Genomic DNA, 22,739 nt, shown 5'->3' with positions numbered 1-22,739 from the left:
TGAGGAATTTCAGCTTCTACTCCAGTGACAGCCTGGGTCTTCAATTCTTCATGTACATTTTCTTCAGCACTAGTGGCTGGAATTTCTTCATGGACAGATGGGGTTGCACGAGGTTCTTCAGATCCCATTTGTACTTCAGTAGCAACAGGGGACTGAGGAATTTGCTGTAAAGGTGTGAAGAGTGGAGAGTTGGGGTGCTGACTTTCCCAAAAGTCATCATTCATCACTGGTGTGGTACAGCCAATGTCCACGTCTTCATCTTCTATTTCTTCAACGCCGACCTCTTCAGCAGTAAACTGAGGCATAGGCGAGGAAACAACTGGAGTTGAGGGGATTTCATCCACTTCAATTTCTTCATCCATCTGCTCCGACGAAGCAGCAGAAGGATTTTCTTCATCAGATCCGCTAGGGATCACATATTCTTCATCAAAAGGAACAAGGTCCTTTGATGGGATGGTTGAGATCGGAACATCATCAATGGGGTTTGCAACTGAGCTGGTCAATTTCTTCGTCTTCTTCGGAGCTGAAGAATCTGATGAAGCTGATGCTTTCCTTTTCTTCACTGTTGCACGCTCTGCAGCCTTGGTCTTCTTCACATCTGATGCAGATGGAAGAATTGGAGTTGGGGTAGGCGCAGGAGGAGCAGAGGAATGTGGTTGATTTTCTTCAGGCACAACTGATGCAGTTGCCCTGACCTCTTCATTTTCTTCAGGCGCACCACTAGTGGAAGCCCTGGCAATTTCATCAGCGGCTGGAATGCAGTCATCAGCCCTGGAACTCACATTTTCTTCAGCAGCCTGAATGTCATCAGCGGTGCTGGCATGTTCTTCAGTTGGCTGAGCAGATGCTTCAGTCTGAGGAATTTCTTGTTGCGATGGGGCTGCAACATTGGAGGTGAAATTCTCAGTCAGTTTAACAAACCTGACCTTGGCTCCTTGCCAATCAGCATAGTAAGCATTGAAATCATCGCTGAGGACTTTGATTTCAGACTGGATCTTCACAAGATCATCAGTTGTCATAGAGACAACGTTGTTCTTCAGGAATTTCTCCTTCCTGTACTGCGCTTTCTTGATCTGCCTGGCCTTCTCAAATTTCCATTTCTCTTCTTGGATGAAGGCAGTCAGCATATGATTTTGGCCAGGAGTCAGCTTGAAGTCAGGCATAGGAGTGTTTGGGTCCTTGTGCCAGAGATCAATGTAATCGAGGATCAACTTTGGATCCAAAAGCAGAGGCACATTTGTTCCCTTGGCTCTAGCGGCCCTGACTTGCCTATCTCTGATGATTTCAGCAAGTTCATCATCATTAGCTTCGTCTTCTTCAGACGGTACTTGGAAGGCGACCTGCTTCTTGTGAGGACTTGGTCGAGGACCTCATCCAACAGTAGTCTTCTTCTTCAGCAGAGAGGGGCCAGCTGAGGAATTTGGTGCAGCTGAGGAACTTGGCCTTGAGGGCATTGAAGGTGAAGCACTTGGCTTGTGCGCGGGCTTCTTTGACATGGCCTTCTTAGGCTTGACAGAGGCCTCAGCGGCAGCAGCAGCAGCAGAGCCTTCATTGAATTTCCTCACTGCTTCTCTGGCTTGTCTAGCCAGCTTGGCCTGGCGCTTGGCCCATTCATCAGGATAATCCTCACCACGCTTGAGGCTGGTGGGATCAGCTTCTTGGCCAGGTGCCAACGGAAGTCTTGGGCATGGAGGATTGAGTGCGAATTTCTTCATGTACTTGGGAGTCACATACCTGTACTCCCTCCACTCTCTTGCCCATCTCCTTTCTTTCTTCTGAATGCGCACCTTACGCTGATTTTTATCTTCCTCAGGGGGTGTGCAGTACCCAGCATAGATGTCCTTAGGGATTTCAAATGCAGTGTTGACCTCAGGCCACTTTCCTCCTTTATGTGGCTTCTTTCCATCAGCCATTTTCTTCAGATGAGGAATTTGAACAATTGAATTCTCTAAAGAAATATGCAACTTTTCTTCGAGGAACGCTGCAAATGAGTTAAGTTGATGAGAACCTAGAGATTCAGCAGCGGACATGAGTACCTATGAATAGAGTATAGTTGCGAGGAATTTGGAGAGGTCATATGCTTTCTCAGAAGGTTTTTCAAAAAGAACAAGTTTGAGGAATTTGACCAGATGAGTCTTGAAGAATTTCACTAAGCGTTCTTTGTCTTAGGTTCCAGAGTTGTATAGATCGAAGATCCACACAATTGAGGAACCTTGAACAAAAATTAAAGCTTAGAGAAATGAATCAAGAACAGATGACATGTGAGGTGTTTAGTGTGCAAGGATTTGAAGAATAAACACCCTTGAAGATTTTGTAGAAATCATTTGAATCAAAGAGGGCAGTAAAAGTAACTTTTAATTACCCTGGACGAAGAACACGACGAACTGTGAGGTAGAGATGAGAAGTTCGTCTGTGCAGATCTTCCACGCCCTAACTCGGTGGAGGAAGACGGCTATGGCGGCGGCGGAGGGAAGAAATCCGCGGCCGGCGCGAGTACGTCGGCGACGAGGTCGAGGCAGTGAAGCTCTTCTTCACCGGCGACGATGAAGTAGCGGCGGTGCTAGGGTTTTGAGAAGCTCGAGCTGGAGAGAGGTCGAGCGGAGTAAAGGAAGTGAGAAAGGGGAGAGGGGGTATTTATAGCCACGGTGAAAAACTATTCGCCCGAAGATTTTGGACGAAAGTGCCCCTGACCCTTCTCATTCACTTGACATGTGTCACCCACGTACTGAGAGGTGGCGATCGTGTGAGATCGTGGGTGAATAGATAAGTATTATCGTGGGATGTGGAACAGTTTGAGCAGCAAAGCTGAAAATTTGGATAAGATAAGTTTTAAAGTTCCGTTCTCAAATTCTTCAGCTGACAAGGACAAAGTGAAGATTTTGAACGAGTTTCAAATAGAACGCACATGAAGAATTTGTGAATAGATTGGGTTGAGTATAGCCTAGAGGGGGAATGGTCCGATCACATTCACTTAGCAGAAAAACCAACTTGAAGAATTAGCCATAAGTGAATGCTGTAGAGGACATAAACTCATATATATATATAGCCAATGAATAAAATGACGGAAAGAGTGAAGACAATGCAAAGTTGAAGAAAGTGAACAACTGAGGAATTTCAAAAATGAGGAAAAACTCAAATTGAAGATTTTCAGCTTTTGGTGGTGGCGTGACCCAGCGTATAAGAATGATGATTTCATACACCGCGTACAATTGTCGTAGGGTTCTGAGAATCAAATTCTTCGTTAATTTCCTCACACTTAGTGTGTTATTCTTCATTGATTGAAGAAAAACATTTCTTCATGTGTTGCACATCTAAGTCATCAATTTTGCATAAGTGTTAGGATGAGTGTCCTTTTCAAAGAACATTCAAAGATTCTAAGATATTTAGCTCACACCGCAACTTGCTAAATCTCTTCTCATCCAAGGGCTTTGTGAAGATATCGGATAGCTGTTCTTCAGTCTTCACATGCTCAACAGAAATGTCACCCTTCAACACATGATCACAAAGAAAATGATGACGAATCTGAATGTGCTTTGTCTTCGAGTGATGAATTGGGTTGTGAGCAATCTTGATGGCACTCTCATTGTCACAGTAGAGAGGCACATTCTTCATGTTGACGCCGTAGTCCTTGAGAGTTTGCTTCATCCACAGCAATTGAGCACAGCAAGAACCAGCAGCAATGTACTCAGCTTCAGCAGTAGACAGTGATACGCAGTTCTGTTTCTTCGAGGACCAACAGACCAAAGACCATCCGAGGAAATGACATGTACCAGATGTAGACTTGCGGTCCACACGATCACCAGCATAGTCAGAGTCAGAATATCCAATGAGATCAAAAGCCGAGCCCTTGGGGTACCATAATCCAAGTGTTGGTGTGTGAGCTAGATATCGAAGAATATGCTTCACAGCCTTATGGTGTGATTCCTTCGGTGTAGCTTGAAATCGGGCACACATGCAAACACTAAGCATAATATCTGGCCTAGATGCACATAAATACAATAAAGAACCAATCATGGAGCGGTATACCTTTTGATCGAAGTCAATACCATTTTCATCAGTGCACAGATGGCCATTTGTGGGCATCGGAATTTTGACGCCTTTGCAATCTTGCATGCCGAATTTCCTCAGTACATCCTTGAGGTATTTCTCCTGAGATATGAATATGCCATTGCGCTGTTGACGAATTTGAAGACCTAAGAAGAATTTCAATTCTCCCATCATAGACATTTGATATTCTTCACTCATCATATAGGCAAATTCATCACTATAACGTTGGTCAGTACAGCCAAAGATAATATCATCAACATATATTTGGCACACAAACAATTCACCATCATAAGATTTAGTGAAAAGAGTAGGGTCGAGTGAACCGGGTTTGAAGCCTTTCTTCATGAGGAATTCCTTCAAAGTATCATACCATGCCCGAGGGGCCTGCTTGAGGCCATAGAGGGCCTTATTGAGTCTGAAGACTTTGTCAGGATGCTTTGGATCTTCAAAACCTGGGGGTTGAGCAACATATACTTCTTCCTCAAGCTTACCATTGAGGAATGCACTTTTCACATCCATTTGATATAAAGTGATATCATGATGGTTAGCATAAGCAAGTAATATGCGAATAGCCTCAAGTCTAGCAACAGGTGCAAAAGTTTCATCGAAATCAATTCCTTCAACCTGTGTGTAGCCTTGAGCTACAAGCCGTGCCTTATTCCTCACCACAAGGCCATTTTCATCTTGCTTGTTGCGGTAGATCCACTTTGTGCCAATGATATTGTGCTTGCGAGGATCTGGACGTTTGACCAGTTCCCAGACGTTGTTGAGCTCGAATTGATGTAATTCTTCTTGCATGGCCTGAATCCACCCAGGCTTCAGAAATGCTTCATCTACCTTAGTGGGCTCTGTGATAGAGACAAAAGCATAGTGCCCACAAAATTTAGATAAATGTGAAGCTTTTGAGCGTGTGAGAGGACCTGGTGCTTCAATGTCATCGATGATCTTTTCAACTTGCACTTCTTTTGCAACGCGAGGATGAGCTGGTTGTCGTCGAGGAATTTGATCAGCATTTTCTTCAGCACCATTTTCTTCAGTATTTTCTTCAGGTGCATTAGCTCGACGTTCTTCACGTTCTGGAATGAATTCTTCAGCAGATTCTTCGGTAGGAATGACATCCTCAGTAGCCTTGAACTTGATAGTTTCCTCAGGTGCTGGTTCATCTATCACAGAGGGTAGGTGCTCTCTTTGCGAGCCATTAGTTTAATCGAACCGCACATCTACAGTTTCAACAACCTTGTGAAGAACGTTGTTGAAGACTCTGTAGGTGTGCGAGTCCTTTCCGTAACCAAGCATAAAACCTTCATGTGCTTTTGGTGCAAATTTAGCATTGTGATGAGGATCTCTAATCCAACATTTAGCACCGAAGACTTTGAAATAACTCACATTGGGTTTCTTGTCAGTGAGGAGTTCATAGGCAGTCTTCTTGAAGAATTTGTGAAGATATACCCTGTTGATGATGTGGCACGCAGTATAAATTGCCTCAATCCAGAAGTGACGAGGCGTCTTGTACTCATCAAGCATAGTGCGAGCCATCTCAACAAGAGTTCTGTTCTTGCGCTCCACGACGCCATTCTGCTGAGGAGTGTAAGGAGCAGATAACTCATGAGTAATACCAAGTTCATCAAGATGGTTATCAAGACCAGAATTCTTGAACTCAGTTCCATTGTCACTTCTGATGTGCTTGATTTCACACCGAAGTTGGTTGAAGCCCTCGAGGAAAATCGTTTGAAGCCTGCACTTCATGTTTGTAAGTGACAATATGTACCCAAGTGTAACGAGAGTAATCATCAACAATAACAAAGCCATAGAGAGATGCATCATTTGTGACTGCTGAGTAATGGTTAGGACCGAAGAGATCCATATGAACCAATTCAAATGGTCGAGTAGTGGTCATGATAGTCTTTGTTGGATGCTTAGCCTTGGTCATCTTTCCAGCTTCACAGGCTCCGCATAAGTGATCCTTGAGGAATTTGACATTCTCAATGCCAATGACATGCTTCTTCTTTGCAAGAGTGTGCAAATTCCTCATGCCTGCATGACCAAGTCGTCGATGCCAGAGCCAGCCTTCTGAAGCTTTTGCAAGTAGGCACACGGCTAGTTGTGGTCCTGTAGAGAAATCAACAATATACAAGTCTCCTCTCCTAAAGCCTTCGAAGACTTTGGAATTGTCAGCTTCCATGATCACAACACAACGATACTTGCCAAAGACAACAACCATATCAAGATCGCAAAGCATTGAGACAGACATGAGGTTGTATCCTAAGGACTCGACAAGCATGACTTTGTCCATGTGTCGATCCTTTGAGATCGCAACCTTACCTAGGCCCAATACCTGACTTTTGCCTTTGTCAGCGAAGATGATATGCTTCAGATGCGATGGAGATAAGGGAGCATCCATCAATAGGTTCTTGTCACCAGTCATGTGATTTGTACATCCACTATCAAGGACCCACTCAGTGGCTTTGGGTTGATCATCCTGCAGATGAATTAGTGCAACTTACGAACTTCATATACTTCATTAGTGAAGAATATGACATCAATTCATCAGATCAATTTCATCAAGCAAAAGAACAGATAACACAGTATGAGGACGTGAGAAATGAAGGTTCATTTCTTCATGATTAGCCTGCGTCCTTTCAGGCACTCTTCAGTTCTCCAGCAAATTCTTCAGACGTTCTAGCACGTCTGGAGACCTGACCCTGCAGAAGAGATTAGTTCTTTTTCTTCACCACCCACATCTGAAGGGGTGGAAAAGAGTTCACCACTCTGCGAGCTCCATACGAGAAAGGTGGCATAGAAGCCAATCCAATTAGTTTCACATAAGAGGAGTTACGGTAAGCATATGAATAAGCAGAGAAATTCTTCGAGGACTTATGAACATAATGATTAGAAGAATGATGCTCATATTCATAGCCCTTAGCTGTTCCCTGTGAAACAGAGTTGTTAGCACGATGATGTTCATATGAGGACTTTGATCCTTTTGAGGAATATGATCCACGTGAGGAATTCGATCCGTATGAGGACTTGGATCCATATGAAGAATTTGATCTGGGGTTCCTATTCTTCACAGGTGGTGTCATGAGGACATTCACCTGAAGACTTTCAAGGCACCTTTTGGGAACCCAGATTTTCTTCATAGGAGAACCGTTCCTGCAGTTAGTGCCAACATATCTAGCAAATACTTCACCATTCTGATTTTTAAACAGTTTATAGTTGGAGTCAAATGACTCATCAGAAGAATGAGAAGATTCACATGTAAAGCCAGATAAATTAGATGGATCAACTGGAGGTCCCTTTGCAGCAGCCCATGAGGTTTTGGGGTACTGCTTATGCTTCCAATATGTACCATCAGCATTGAGTTTCCTCTCAAAGGCAATACCCTCTTTCCTAGGGTTCCTGTAGAGGATCTGCTTTTTAAGCACATCACAAAAAGTCTGATGCCTTTTGAGGCTTTTGTACATGCCTGTCATGTACAATTACTTCAGTCCTGCATCGTCAGTGATACTAGCAATGTCCTCAGATGAGGAATTAGTGATAGCAGAGACAGTTGAAGAATTTGTAGCATTAGAAGCATTTGAACATTCAGGTGAAGAATTAGCAGATTCACGTTCAATGCATTTCAAACATGGAGGAACAAATTCTTCCTGAGCAGCGCTGATTTGTTGAGCAAGTAATGAATTGCGCTCCTTCTAAAGATCTTCATAACTCACTCTTACCTTCTCAAGATCTTGCTTTCTTTGAAGAAATTCATAAGAAAGCTTCTCATGATCAGATAAGAGAGTGTTATGATGACCTTGAAGGTTGTCAAATCTAGACTGAAGTCTCTGAAGATTTTCAGTCAAGGTTTTAGTACGATCCATTTCTTCACCCAACATATCATCACTTTTATCTAGCATGTTTTGAACCTTTTCCAAGGCCTTTTGTTGTTTAGTGTCAATACAAACAAGCTTGGTATAGCTAGGTCCAAAATCATCATCAGATTCATCATCACTAGACTCGGATGAGGAACATTCGGTTACCTTGGCACCTTTTGCCATGAGGCATGGTGCAGAAGATGATGGTTCAGGTTCGAAAGTCATCATTTTGAGTGATTCCTTGAAATCCTCAAACCAGGGATCATGACAAGTTCGATGACCTTCATAGACGTCAGGGATTTGGTCCCAGATAAGCTTCGCATTGCAAAGATGCATAATGCGCCTGAATTCATCTCTGGATAGGCAGGAACAGATGATATCCTTTGCCATGATGTCAAGTCGAGTGTACTTGCGAATATCATCAGTGTCCGCCATCTTGCATAGATCGGTAAGACCAATCTCAGTGACAGTCCACAGCTCGCTGTTCAGTGCCATGAGGCGCTTCCTCATCATGGCCTTCCACTTGGGATAATCATGACCGTCAAAGATGGGGCATGTCACTTTCTTCATACCTGCGGTCAACATAACTAAAACTCCAGGCGGTTAAACCAAAATCACACAGAACAAGGGAGTACCTTGCTCTGATACCAATTGAAAGTGCGTTATATCGACTAGAGGGGGGTGAATAGGCAATTTTTATGAATTCTTCACTGAGGAATTTGCGGGTGAGGAAATTCCTTAGCGAAGAACTACTTGCAGTGGAATAAGTACTCAAGAGTAAGCATAGCAGAACATAGGCATGGTCATCATGATGAAATGAAGACAAACACAGAGTACAGAAAGCGTAAACACAGGATAGCACAGGATGAAGACAAACAGACTGAAGAAATTGAACTGAGGAAATTGAGAAAGTCTTCTATGAAAGTCTTCAAACACAGATATGACAAGCACACAACATAGTAATGAGGAAATGAAAGAGTTGAGGAAATAGAACCAGTAAGCTTGGTGAAGACAATGATTTGGTAGACCAGTTCCTACTGCTGTCTCAGTTGTACATCTGGTTGGAGCGGCTAGGTATTTAAACCTGAGGACACACAGTCCCGGACACACAGTCCTCACCATATTCTCCTTGAACTAAGGTCACACATACCTCGTCCAATCACTCGTGGTAAGTCTTCAGGTGACTTCCGAACCTTCACAAACTCGGTCACTCGGCGATCCACAATTCCTCTTGGATGCTCTAGACCATGACGCCTAACTGTCTGGAGGAAGCACAGTCTTCAAAGGTAACAAGCGTCGGATCCACTCAGGATCAATCTCTTCAGTGATGCTCAATCACTTTGGGTTTGTAGGTGTTTGGGTTTTCCTCACTTGATGATTTTCGCTCAAAGTCCTCGGAGGATGGGATGCTCTCAAATGACAAATGTCAGTTTCTCTCGGAGCAGCCAACCAGCTAGTGGTTGTAGGGGCGGCTATTTATAGCCTAGGGAGCAGCCCGACATGATAAGACATAAATGCCCTTCAATGATATGACCGTTAGGTGGGAAGATATTTTGGGACAGCTAGCGCGTAGCACAACAACGGTCAGAATTTTGAGTGTCTAATTCCTCAGGGCTATCATGTTCCTCACAGTGTAGGCAATCCGCACTGGCGAATTCCTAACTCCTCGGTCAGAACAAATTCCTCATAGACCAGAAGAACTTCGTCTCTATCACTGAAGAATATGACTGAACTGTATGAGATTTCCAATGGCTTCACTCGAAGGGATTGGTAGGTGTAGGATTTTGAGTTGAGCATCACTTGGAAATTTTTCCTTAGTATTTCCTCGACCCCCTTTAACAGTACGGTGTTTCCTATGACTCAAGAAAGAGAAAATGAAACTATGAAAACAAAAGTCTTCACGCTTCATGTTCCTCAAATGAATACCAAGTCTTCAAGGTTATAACAATTTCTTAACTTTCAAAGTCTTCAGAAAGTCTTCAGAATACCAAAGTCTCAGTCGAAGAACTTCATTTTTAGGGGTCGACTATCTCTGTAATTATCAAACTCCTCATAGACTTATAGACCTGTGTACACTCACAAACGCATTAGTCCCTTAACCTATAAGTCTTCAATACACCAAAATCACTAAGGAGCACTAGATGCACTTACAATTTGCCAGAGTCCTCATGAAGAAATCATGGTAGTTGACAGGAATGCCATGCATGATATGGAAAAGTAGATTCTTCATGATGCCAACGACTTCTTCATCATTCGAGTCGTGGCCTTTGATTGGACTCAATGCCTTCGTCAGAATGCAATAGACAGTTCTAGGCACATAAAGCAATTCCTTCACGAAGAATTTGGTCCTTGGGGCTTGCCCGGGCTTCAGTGGCTTCATCAACACTTGCATGTAGTGAGCGGTTAGTTCAGGTTCATGGTATATGCAACGAGCACCTTCAAGGGGAGGACTGACAGGCAGGGCATGAAGCAATTCAGAGGCTGGTGCTTTGAAGTGAGTATTCTCTGTCATCCATTCCAAAACCCAAGAGTTCACATCAGATGCATCTCCTGTGATGTGCAGTGTTGCATAGAACTGAAGAATTAGCTCTTCATTCCAATCAACTATATCAGTGCAAAAGTTGAGCAGTCCTGCGTCATGAAGAACACTGAGGACTGGCGTGAAGCAAGGCAGTGATTCCATGTCCACGTGAGGAATATGCTTATGGTTGAAGACTTTGTCTTTGTTGAAAAGCAGTGAAGAATAGAAGTTGGCTTGGCTGGCAGTCCAGAAACGCTTCCTTCTAAGACGAGCAGAGTCATAGGGGTCGTAGTCCGTGAAGAATATGTGCTCGTGGAAGAAGTCATCAACCTTGAATTTTTGCTTCTTCGAGAAGGGATCCTTTGGCTTGGGCTGAGGAGTGTCAGTCAATTGCATCACAACCACTGGAATCGCAATCTCAGGATCCATAGGCCGAGGAATTTCAGTTTCTTCAGTGGCAGCCTGGGTCTTCAATTCTTCATCAATATTAACATCAGCACTAGTGGCTGGAATCTCGTCGTGAATAGACGGAGTGGGGTGTGGTTCTTAAGATCCCATTTGAACTTCAGTATTCACTGGGGACTGAGGAATTTGTTGCGGAGGTGTGAACAAAGGAGAATTGGGGTGCTGAATTTCCCAAAAGTCATCATTCATCACTGGTGTTGTGCACCCAATATCCACATCCTCATCTTATTCACTCATTTCTTCAACGCCGACCTCTTCAGCTGTGAACTGAGGCATGGGCGATGAGACAACTGGTGTTGAAGGGATTGCATCCACTTCAATTTCTTCATCCAACTGCTCTGAAGAAGCAGTAGAAGGAATATCTTCATCAGATTCGCTTGGGATCGCATATTCCTCATCAAAAGGAACAAGTTCCTTTGATGGCATGCTTGAGACTGGAACAGCGTCAATCGGATTTTCAAAAGAGCTGGTCAATTTCTTCATCTTCTTCGGAGCTGAAGTTTCTGATGAAGTTGATGCTTTCCTTTTCTTCACAGCTGCATGCTCCATAGCCTTGGTCTTCTTCGCATCTGATGCAGAAGGAAGTATCGAACTTGGTGTAGGTGCAGGAGGAGCAGAGGAAATTGGCTCATTTTCTTCAGGCACAACTGATGCAGTTGCCCTGGCATGATCAGTTTCTTCAGGCACAACAGTTGAAGCTTCAGCTGGCCTAACTATTTCTTCAGGTGCAACACTAGTGGTTGCCCTGGCAGATTCATCAGCGGCTGGAATGCAGTCATCAGCCCTGGTGCTAGCAGTTTCATCAGCAGCCTGATTTTCATCAGCGGTGCTGGCATGTTCTTCAGTAGGCTGAGCAGACGCCTCAGCCTGAGGAATTTCTTGTTGCGTTGGGGCTGCAACATTGGTTGTGAATTTTTCAGATAACTTCACAAATCTGACTTTGGCTCCAATCCAGTTAGCATAGTAGCGATCAAATTCATCACTCAGACTCTTGATCTCTGATTGCAAAGCTACAAGTTCTTCAGGTGAAAGCTTCAAGACGTTTTGCTTTAGAAAGCGCTCTTTCTTGTATTGTGCTTTCTTCACCTTCCTCCCCCAGTTCATATTTCCATTTCTCTTCATCAATGAAGGCCGTCAATACATGACTTTGACCAGGAGTGAGGTTCATCTCAGGCAGAGGTGTGTTGGGATCCTTGTGCCACAAGTCGATGAAGTCGAGGATCAACTTTGGATCCAGCATCATTGGCACATTACTGCCTTTGGCTCTAGCGGCCCTGTGTTGCCTATCTTTGATGATTTCAGCAAGTTCTTTATCATCAGCTTCGTCATCATCAGACGGTACTTGAAAGGCGACCTGCTTCTTGTGAGGACTTGGTCGAGAACCTCGTCCAGCAGTGGCTTTTGTCTTCAGCAGAGTGGGGCCAGTTGAGGAATGCGGAGGAGCAGAAGAACTTGCAGAGGATCCTGAGGCAATAGAGATGCCGGTTGTCCTTTGGCACGAGGCGATATGCGCAGGTGCTGAGGATTTTGACGGAGGAGCTGAGGACTTTGGAGGAGCTGGTGCAGCTTGAGGAATTTGCCGTGAGGGCTTTGCAGAACTTGGCCGTGAGGGCATTGAAGTTGAAGCACTTGGCTTGTGAGCAGGCTTCTTGGGCATAGCCTTTTTAGGCTTGCTAGCAGAGGCCTCAGCAGAATCTTTGTTAAGTTCCTTCACTGCTTCTTTTGCCATTTTGGCCAGTTTAGCTTGACGCTTGGCCCATTCCTTGGGAAATTCTTCACCTCTTCTGATGCTAGAGGGATCAGCTTCTTGGCCAGGTGCCAATGGAGGTCTTGGGCATGGAGGGTGTACAGTGAATTTCTTCATGTACTTGGGTGTAACATAGTGATATTCCCTCCATTCTCTGGCCCATCTCCTCTCTATCCTCTGGATGCGTACTTTGCGCTCATTCTTTGTCTCATGAGGAGGAGTGCAGTACCCTGCATAGATGTTTTCAGGTATCTCAAAAGCATTGTTGACTTCCAACTTCTTCCCTCCCTTCTGAGGTTTCTTGCCATCAGCCATTTTCTTCAGCTGAGGATTCTGAACAATTGAGTTCTTTGATGAGGTATGTAACTTTCCTTCGAGGAACGCTGCAAATGAGTTAAGTTGATGAGAACCTGGTGATTCAGTAGCGGACATGTGTACCTGTGAACAGAATATAGGTGCGAAGAATTTGGAGAGGTCATATGTGTTCTCAGAAGTTTTTGCAAAAAGAACAAGTTTTAGGAATTTGACCAGATGAGTCTTGAGGAATTTCACTAAGCGTTCTTTGTCTTAGGTTCCAGAGTTGTACAAATTGAAAATCCACACAATTGAGGAATCTTGAAGAAAAATGTTGCTTAGGGAAACAGATCAAGAACAGATGTTATGTGAGGCGTTTAGTGTGTGAAGATTTGAAGAATAAACACCTTTTGAACATTTTGTTGAAAACATCAGAATCAACAAGGGCAGTAAAAGTAACTTTTAATTACCCTTGACGAAGAACACGACGAACTGTGAAGTGCAGATTTAGAAGCTCGTCAGTTCGGATCTTCCATGCCCTAACTTAGCAGAGGAAGACAGCTACGGCGGCGGTGGAGTGAAGAAATCCGCAGCCGGCGCGAGTACGACGCCGACGAGGTCGAGGCAGTGAAGCTCTTCCTCACCGGCGACGATGGAAGTAGCGGTGGCGCTAGGGTTTGAGAGCTCGAGCGAGGGAGTGAGGTCGAGGGGAGTAAAAACGAAGTGAGGAAGGGAGGGGGTATTTATAGCCAATGTGAAAAACTGCTCGCCCGAGGAAATTGGACGAACGTGCCCCTGACCCTCCTCATTCGCTTGACATGTGTCACCCACGTACTGAGAGGTGGCGATCGTGCGAGATCGTGGGTGAATAGATAAATCATATCGTGGAAAGTGGAAACGGTTTGAGCGACAAAAGCCGAAAATTCAGATAAGATAAGTTTTAAAGTTTCGTTCGCAAATTCTTCAGCTGACAAGGACACAGTGAAGGTTTTGAACGAGTTTCAAATAGAACGCACATGAAAATTTTGTGAATAGACTGGGTTGAGTTTAGCATAGAGGGGGAGGGTCCGATCACATTCACTTAGCAGAAGAAAAACAACTTGAAGAATTAGCAATAAGTGAATGTTGTAGAGGACATAAACTCATATATATATATATATATATATATATATATATATATATATATATATATAGCCAATGAAGAACAACAACGGAACGAGTGAAGACTTCAAAAAGTTGAAGAAAATGAACAACTGAGGAATTTCAAAATTGAGGAAAAACTCAAATTGAAGATTTTCAACTTTTGTTGGTGGCGTGACCCATCGTATAGGAATGATGATTTCAGACACCGCGTACAATTGTCGTAGGGCTCTGAGAATCAAATTCTTCATTAATTTCTTCACACTTAGAGTGTTTGTCTTCATTGATTGAAGAAAAACTTTTCTTCGTGTGTTGCACATCTAAGTCATCAATTTTGCATAAGTGTTAGGATGTGTGTCCTTTTCAAAGGACATTCGAAGATTCTAGGATATTTAGCTCACACCTCAACTTGCTAAATCTCTTCTCATCCAAGGGCTTTGTGAAGATATCGGCTAGCTGTTCTTCAGTCTTCACATGCTCAATAGAGATGTCGCCCTTCAACACATGATCACGAAGAAAATGATGACGAATCTAAATGTGCTTTGTCTTCGAGTGCTGAACTGGGTTATGAGCAATCTTGATGGCACTCTCATTGTCACAGTAGAGAGGCACATTCTTCATGTTGACGTCGTAGTCCTTGAGGGTTTGCTTCATCCACAGCAATTGAGCACAGCAAGAACCAGCAGCAATGTACTCAGCTTCAGCAGTAGACAGTGATACGCAGTTCTGTTTCTTCGAGGACCAACAGACCAAGGATCGTCTGAGGAAATGGCATGTGCCTGATGTTGACTTGCGGTCCACACGATCACCAGCATAGTCAGAGTATAAATATCCAATGAGATCAAAACCCGAGCCCTTGGGGTACCATAATCCAAGTGTTGGTGTGTGAGCTAGATATCGAAGAATATGCTTCACAGCCTTATGGTGTGATTCCTTCGGTGTACCTTGAAATCGGGCACACATGCAAACACTAAGCATAAATACAATAAAGAACCAATCATGGAGCGGTATACCTTTTGATCGAAGTCAATACCATTTTCATCAGTGCATAGATGGCCATTTGTGGGCATAAGGATTTTGACGCCTTTGCAATCTTGCATGTCGAATTTCCTCAATACATCCTTGAGGTATTTCTCCTAAGATGTGAATATGCCATTGCGCTGTTGACGAATTTGAAGACCTAAGAAGAATTTCAATTCTCCCATCATAGACATTTGATATTGTTCACTCATCATATATGCAAATTCATCACTGTAACGTTGGTCAGTACAGCCAAAGATGATATCATCAACATATATTTGACACACAGACAGTTCACCATCATAAGATTTAGTGAAAAGAGTTGGATCAAGTGAACCGGGTTTGAAGCCTTTCTTCATGAGGAATTCCTTAGAAGTATCATACCACGCCCGAGGGGCCTGCTTGAGGCCATAGAGGGCCTTATTGAGTCTGAAGACTTTGTCGGGATGCTTCGGATCTTCAAAACCTGGGGGTTGAGCAACATATACTTCTTCCTCAAGCTTACCATTGAGGAATGCACTTTTCACATCCATTTGATATAAGATGATATTATGATGGTTAGCATAAGCAAGTAATATGCGAATAGCCTCAAGTCTAGCAATAGGTGCAAAAGTTTCATCGAAATCAATTCCTTCAACCTGTGTGTAGCCTTGAGCTACAAGTCGTGCCTTATTCCTCACCACAAGGCCATTTTCATCTTGCTTGTTGCGGTAGATCCACTTTGTGCCAATGATATTGTGCTTGCGAATATCTGGACGTTTGACCGGTTCCCAGACGTTGTTGAGCTCGAATTGATGATGCAATTCCTCTTGCATAGCCTGAATCCACTCAGGCTCCAGAAATGCTTCATTTGCGACGCGAGGATGAGCGGGTTGTCGTTAAGGAATTGGATCAGCATTTTCTTCAGCATCATTTTCCTCAGGTGCATCAGCATGACGTTCTTCATGTTCTGGAATGACTTCTTCAGCAGATTCTTCGGTAGGAATGACATCCTTAGTAGCCTTGAACTTGATGGATTCCTTAGGTGATTTTTTATCTAGCACAGGAGGTAGGTGCTCTCTTTGCGAGCCATTAGTTTCGTCGAACCGCACATCTACAGTTTCAACAACCTTGTGATGAACGTTGTTGAAGACATTGTAGGTGTGCGAGTCCTTTCCGTAACCAAGCATAAAACCTTCATGTGCTTTCGGTGCAAATTTAGAATTGTGATGAGGATCTCTAATCCAAAATTTAGCACCGAAGACTTTGAAATAACTCACATTGGGTTTCTTGTCAATGAGAAGTTCATATGCAGTCTTCTTGAAGAATTTGTGAAGATATACCCTGTTGATGATGTGGCACGCAGTATCAATTGCCTCAATCCAGAAATGACGAGGCGTTTTGTATTCATCAAGCATAGTGCGAGTCATCTCAACAAGAGTCCTATTCTTGCACTCCACGACGCCATTCTACTGAGGAGTATAAGGAGCAGATAACTCATGAGTAATACCAAGTTCATCAAGATAGTCATCAAGACCGGTATTCTTGAACTCAGTTCCATTGTCACTTCTGATGTGCTTGATCTTCACACCAAAGTTGGTTGAAGCCCTCGAGGAAAATCGTTTAAAGACTTCTTGCACTTCACGTTTGTAAGTAACAATATGCACCCATGTGTAACGAGAGTAATCATCAACAATAACAAAGCCATATAGAGATGCTTCATGAGTGAATGCAGAGTAATGGTTAGGACCAAAGAGATCCATGTGAAGCAATTCAAATGGTCGAGTGGTGTTCATGATAGTCTTCGCTGGATGCTTGGCCTTGCTCATCTTTCCAGCTTCACAGGCTCCGCATAAGTGATCCTTGAGGAATTTGACATTCTCAATGCCAATGACATGCTTCTTCTTCGTGAGCGTGTGCAAATTCCTCATGCCAGCATGACCAAGTCGTCGATGCCATAGCCATCCTTCTGAAGCTTTTGCAAGTAGACATATAGCTGGTTGTGGTCCTGTAGAGAAATCAACAATATACAGATCTCCTCTCCTAAAGCCTTCGAAGACTTTGGGTTTTCAGCTTCGATGATCACAACACAACGATACTTGCCAAAGATAACAACCATATCAAGATCACAAAGCATTGAGACTGACATGAGGTTGTATCCTAAGGACTCGACAAGCATGACTTTGTCCATGTGTTGATCCTTTGAGACCGCAACCTTACCTAGACCCAATACCTTGCTTTTGCCTTTGTTAGCGAAGATGATATGCTTCAGATGCGATGGAGATAAGGGAACTTCCATCAATAGATTCTTGCCACCAGTCATGTGATTAGTACATCCACTATCGAGGACCCACTCAGTGGCTTTGGGTAGATCATCCTGCAGATGAATTAGTGCAACTTACGAACTCATATACTTCATCAGTGAAGAATATGACATCAATTCATTAGATCAATTTCATCAAGCAATAAAAAAGATAAAGCAGTATGAGGACGTGAGAAATGAGGATTCATTTCTTCATGATTAGCCTGCGTCCTTTCAGGCATGTTTCAGGTCTCCAGCAAATTCTTTAGACGTTTAAGCACGTCTGGAGACCTGACCCTGCATAAGAGATTAGTTCCTTTTCTTCACCACCCACATCTGAAGGGGTGGCAAAGAGTTCATCATTCTGCGAGCTCCATAAGAGAACGGTGGCATTGAAACCAGTCCACTTTGTTTCACATAAGAGGAGTTAGGGTAAGCATATGAATAAGCAGAGAAATTCTTCGAGGACTTATGAACATAATGGTTAGAAGAATAGTGCTCATATTCATAGCCCATAAATCTTCCCTGCGAAACAGAAGTGTTAGCACGATGATGTTCATATGAGGACTTTGATCCTTTTGAGGAATTTGATCCACGTGAGGAATTTGGTCCGTATGAGGACTTGGATCCATATGAAGAATTTGATCTGGGGTTCCTATTCTTCACAGGTGGTGTCATGATGACATTCACTTGAAGATTTTCAAGGCACCTTTTGGGAACCCAGATTTTCTTCATAGGGGAACCGTTCCTGCAGTTAGTGCCAACATATCTAGCAAATACTTCACCATTCTGATTTTTGAACAGTTTATAGTTGGAGTCAAATGACTCATCAGAAGAATGAGGAGATTCACATGTAAAGCCTGATAGAGTGGATGGATCTACTGGAGGTCCCTTCGCAGGAACCCATGAGGTTTTGGGATACTGCTCAGGCTTCCAGTATGTCCCATCAGCATTGAGTTTCCTCTCAAAGGCAATACCCTCTTTCCTAGGGTTCCTGTTGATGATCTACTTTTTAAGCACATCACAAAGAGCCTGATGCCCTTTGAGGCTTTTGTACATGCCTATCATATACAATTCCTTCAGCCCTGCATCGTCAGTGATACTAGCAATATCCTCAGATGAGGAATTAGTGATAGCAGAGACAGGTGAAGAATTTGTAACATTAGAAGCATTTGAACATTCAGGTGAAGAATTAGCAAATTCACGTTCAATGCACTTCAAACATGGAGGAACAAATTCTTCCTGAGCAGCGCTGATTTGTTGAGCAAGTAATGAATCGCGCACCTTCTGCAGATCTTCATAACTCACCCTTAGCTTTTCAAGATCTTGCTTTCTTTGAAGAAATTCATAAGAAAGCTTCTCATGATCAGATAAGAGAGTGTTATGATGACTTTGAAGGTTGTCAAACTTAGACTGAAGTCTCTGAAGATTTTCAGTCAAAGTTTTAGTGCGATCCATTTCTTCACCCAACATATCATCGCTCTTGTCTAGCATGTTTTGAACCTTTTGCAAGGCCTTTTTTTGTTTAGTGGCAATACAAACAAGCTTGGTATAGCTAGGTCCAAAATCATCATCAGATTCATCATCACTAGACTCGGATGAGGAACATTCGGTTACCTTGGCACCTTTTGCCATGAGGCATGGTGCAGAAGATGATGGTTCAGGTTCAAAAGTCATCGTTTTGAGTGATTCCTTGAAATCCTCAAACCAAGGATCATGACAAGTTCGATGACCTTCATAGACGTCAGAAATTCGGTCCCAGATAAGCTTCGCATTGCAAAGATGCATAATGGGCCTGAATTCATCTCTGGATAGGCAGGAACAGATGATATCCTTCGCCATGATGTCAAGTCGAGTGCACTTGCGAATATCATCAGTGTCCGCCATCTTGCATAGATCGGTAAGACCAATCTCAGTGACGGTCCACAGCTCGCTGTTCATTGCCATGAGGCACTTCCTCATCATGGCCTTCCACTTGGGATAATCATGACCGTCAAAGATGGGGCATGTCACTTTCTTCATACCTGCGGTCGACATAACTAAAACTCCAGGCAGTTAAACCAAAATCACACAGAACAAGGGAGTACCTTGCTCTGATACCAATTGAAAGTGCGTTAAGTTGACTAGAGGGCGGGTGAATAGGCAATTTTTATGAAATCTTCACTGAGGAATTTCAGGGTGAGGAAATTCCTAAGCGAAGAACTACTTGCAGCGGAATTAGTACTCAGATGCATACATGACATAACATAAACATGGACATCATGATGAAATGAAAACAGATACGGAGTACGGGAAGCGTAAGCACAGGATAAAACAGGATCAAGACAAACAGACTGAAGAAATTGAACTGAGGAAATTGAGAAAGTCTTCAGTCAAAGTCTTCAAACAGATATGAACAAGCACACAACACAGAAAGAGGAACTGAAAGAGTTGAGGAAATAGAACCAGTAGGCTTGGTAAAGACAATGATTTGGTAGACCAGTTCCAACTGCTGTGACAGTTGTACGTCTGGTTGGAGCAGCTAGGTATTTAAACCTAAGGACACACAATCTCGGACACACAGTCCTCACCGTATTCTCCTTGAGCTAAGGTCACACAGACCTCGCCCAATCACTCGTGGTAAGTCTTCAGGTGACTTCCAAACCTTCACAAACTCGATCACTCGGCGATCCACAATTTCCTCTTGGATGCTCTAGACCATGACGCCTAACCGTCTGGAAGATGCACAGTCTTCAAAGGTAACAAGCGTCGGATCCACGCAGGATCAATCTCTTCAGTGATGCTCAATCACTTTGGGTTTGTAGGTGTTTGGGTTTGGGTTTTCCTCACTTGATGATTTTCGCTCAAAGTCTTTGGAGGATGGGATGCTCTCAAATGACAAGTGTTAGTTTCTCTCGGAGCAGCCAACCAGTTAGTGGTTGTAGGGGGCGGCTATTTATAGCCTAGGGAGCAGCCCGACATGATAAGACATAAATGCCCTTCAATGATATGACCGTTAGGTGGGTAGATATTTTGGGACAGCTGGCGCGTAGCACAGCAATGGTCGTAAATTTGATTATCAAATTCCTCAGGGCTATCATGTTTCTCACTTGTAGGCAATCCGCAAATCCATCGGCCTCAACAAACACACCGCAAAAGAAGATTACATCGAATAGATCTCCACGAGAGAGGGGGAGAACATTGTATTGAGATCCAAAAAGAGAGAAGAATCCATCTAGCTAATAACTATGGACCCGAAGGTCTGAGGTAAACTACTCACACATCATCGGAGAGGCTATGGTGTTGATGTAGAAGCCCTCCGTGATCGATGCCCCCTCCGGCGGAGCTCCGGAACAGGCCCCAAGATGGGATCTCATGGGTACAGAAGGTTGCGGCGGTGGAATTAGGTTTTTGGCTCCGTATCTGGTAGTTTGGGGGTATGTAGGTATATATAGGAGGAAGAAGTACGTCGGTGGAGCAACAGGGGGCCCACAAGGGTGGAGGGCACGCCTAGGGGGGTAGGCGCGCCCCCTACCTCGTGGCCTCCTTGTTGATGTCTTGACGTAGGGTCCAAGTCCTCTGGATCACGTTCGTTCCGAAAATCACGTTCCCGGAGGTTTCATTCCGTTTGGACTCCGTTTGATAATCTTTTTCTGCGAAACTCTGAAATAGGCAAAAAACAGCCATTCTGGGCTGGGCCTCCGGTTAATAGGTTAGTCCCAAAAATAATATAAAAGTGTATAATAAAGCCCAATAATGTCCAAAACAGAATATAATATAGCATGGAACAATCAAAAATTATAGATACGTTGGAGACGTATCAAGCATCCCCAAGCTTAATTCCTGCTCGTCCTCGAGTAGGTAAATGATAAAACAGAATTTTTGATGTGGAATGCTACTAGGCATAATTTCAATGTAATTCTTCTTAATTGTGGTATGAATATTCAGATCTGAAAGATTCAAGATAAAAGTTCAATATTGACATAAAAATAATAATACTTCAAGCATACTAACTAAGCAATTATGTCCTTTCAAAATAACATGGCCAAAGAAAGTTATCCCTACAAAATCATATAGTCTGGCTATGCTCTATCTTCACCACACAAAGTATTTAAATCATGCACAACCTCGATGACAAGCCAAGCAATTGTTTCATACTTTTGACGTTCTCAAAATTTTTCAATCTTCACGCAATACATGAGTGTGAGCCATGTACATAGCACTATATGTGGAATAGAATGGTGGTTGTGGAGAAGACAAAAAGGAGAAGATACTCTCACATCAACTAGGCGTATCAACGGGCTATGGAGATGCCCATTAATAGATATCAATGTGAGTGAGTAGGGATTGCCATGCAACGGATGCACTAGAGCTATAAGTATATGAAAGCTCAACAAAAGAAACTAAGTGGCTGTGCATCCAACTCGCTTGCTCATGAAGACCTAGGGCATTTTGAGGAAGCCCATCATTGGAATATACAAGCCAAGTTCTATAATGAAAAATTCCCACTAGTATATGAAAGTGATATCATAAGAGACACTCTATCATGAAGATCATGGTGCTACTTTGAAGCACAAGTGTGGTAAAAGGATAGTAACATTGTCCCTTCTCTCTTTTTCTCTCTTTTTTTTTATTTGGCCCTTTCCTTCTTTTTTTATTTTTTATAGCCTCTCTTTTTTCGCCCGGAGTCTCATCCCGACTTGTGGGGGAATCACAGTCTCCATCATCCTTTCCTCACTTGGGACAATGCTCTAAAAATGACGATCATCACACTTTTATTTACTTACAACTCAACAATTACAACTCAATACTTAGAACAAAATATGACTCTATGTGAATGCCTCCGGTGTGTACCGGGATATGCAATGAATCAAGAGTGACATGTATGAAAGAATTATGAACGGAGGCTTTGCCACAAATACAATGTCAACTACATGATCATGCGAAGCAATATGACAATGATGGAGCGTGTCATAGTAACGGAACGATGGTAAGTTGCATGGCAATATATCTCGGAATGGCTATGGAAATGCCATGATAGGTAGGTATGGTGGCTGTTTTGAGGAAGGTATATGGTGGGTGTATGATACCGGCGAAAAGTGCATGGTATTAGAGAGGCTAGCAATGGTGGAAGGAAGAAAAGTGCGTATAATCCATGGACTCAACATTAATCATAAAGAACTCATATACTTATTGCAAAAATCTACAAGCTACCAAAGCAAATTATTACGCGCATGCTCCTAGGGGGATAGATTGGTAGGAAAAGACCATCGCTCGTTCCCGACCGCCACTCATAAGGAAGACAATCAATAAATAAATCATGCTCCAACTTCATCACATAATGGTTCACCTTACGTGCATGCCACGGGAATCACAAACTTTAACACA

At 43.2% G+C, this 22,739-nt stretch overlaps 1 pseudogene; it reads right to left on the bottom strand.

The window, feature by feature from the left end:
- The window catches only part of LOC123076330 (uncharacterized), a 77,584-nt pseudogene extending 58,190 nt beyond the window's left edge, over positions 1-19,394 (bottom strand).
- Between the last annotated feature and the right edge of the window lie 3,345 nt (positions 19,395-22,739).

The sequence above is a fragment of the Triticum aestivum genome, chromosome 3D (genome assembly GCF_018294505.1).
Source record: "Triticum aestivum cultivar Chinese Spring chromosome 3D, IWGSC CS RefSeq v2.1, whole genome shotgun sequence".
Taxonomy (NCBI): Eukaryota; Viridiplantae; Streptophyta; class Magnoliopsida; order Poales; family Poaceae; genus Triticum; species Triticum aestivum.
The sequence above is the reverse complement of the archived record's forward strand: the minus strand, read 5'-3'. Positions and strand labels throughout refer to the sequence as shown.